Below are 1,413 nucleotides of genomic sequence, written 5' to 3' on the forward strand. Positions count from 1 at the left end.
AGCTCATCACCCTTCCCATTCCCACCCTCCTCTGAACTTGCTGATACTCTGGACTTCCCTATTTCTGTAACAGGAACCAACATCTTCCTAGGCACTTCTCAGCTGTCAAGCATGTCAAGCATCCAAAATGTTTCTGAATCAACCACTACTTTCTACTGTTTTCATTCCCCAGTGTAGCCTCTTATTATTGCCTACCCAGACTATTAAAACAGCCTCCGAAGTGATCACTCACTGCTGTCAAATTAATCAATTCAAAGCATAGCTCAGATTCTGTTTTTTCCCTGTTTAAAAACCTTCAAGGAACTTGAACTCATATTTGTACACCAATGTTCACCAATGTTGATAGCAGCAGTATTCACAATAGCCAAAAGGTAGAAAATCAAATGTCTGTTGAATGAATGGATAAACAAAATGTGATCTATATTGCCTTGGCAGTGTGGCAAGACCCCATCCCTACAAAAACAATTATTAATACATACAATGGATTGTTATTCAGCCTTAACAAGGAAGGAAATTCAAACATGTGCCACAACATGGATGAACGTTGAAGACATTATGCTAAGTGAAATGAGCCAGACATGAAAGGCTTACTTCAAAAAAAATTTTAGGACAAGTGTGGTGGCTCATGCCTATAATCCTGGCACTTTGGGAGACCAATTTTAAAAGGCTTATTTCACATGCAAAAAAATATAGAACTCTATTTACATGAGGTACCCAGAATAGTCAAATTCATAGAGGCAGAAAGTAGAATAGTGGTTACCAGAAGCTGAGAGGAATGAGGAGGTATTGTTTAATGAATACAATTTCAGTTTGGGAAGATGAAAATGTTCTAGAGATGGATGGTGGTGACACTTGCAGTGATATGAATGTATTTAATACCACCCAACTGTATACTTAAAAACAGTTGAATGGTAAATTTTATGTTATGTATATTTTACCCCCCACACAGAACTTCAACAATTCCTTACTATCTGACAAATGAAGTATAAATTACTCATTTTACCACTGAAAATCCTCCAGAGAAAGCCAAACTATCTTTCTAGCTTGACTTTCCATTAATCCCACTTCTCGGTGTAGAATACTGGTTCAGTAATGTTAAGTCATTATTTATAAAAAGTCAAAAAGTATGGGGAAGGCTGGATTACATAAAGAAAACTAGGGCTTTTCAAGCTATTTTACATTGTGAAACTCCAAAAGAGCTTTGGAACAAATAAATGAACCTGAAAATAACTTATTCAATTAGATCATTCTCACACATGTTAATAAAACTTAATGATTTAAAGTTTAATGGCATTATACTTACAGTAAAAAAAGAAGTCCCACAAAAGCGAGTACACATTCCTCGTACAAAACCTTCATGTGCTTGTATTGCACGAATACATTTTTGTTTAGTCAGGTTCCAAATTCTAACCT

The sequence above is a fragment of the Propithecus coquereli genome, unplaced genomic scaffold (assembly GCF_000956105.1).
Source record: "Propithecus coquereli isolate 6110/MARCELLA unplaced genomic scaffold, Pcoq_1.0 Scaffold2, whole genome shotgun sequence".
NCBI classification, from domain to species: Eukaryota; Metazoa; Chordata; class Mammalia; order Primates; family Indriidae; genus Propithecus; species Propithecus coquereli.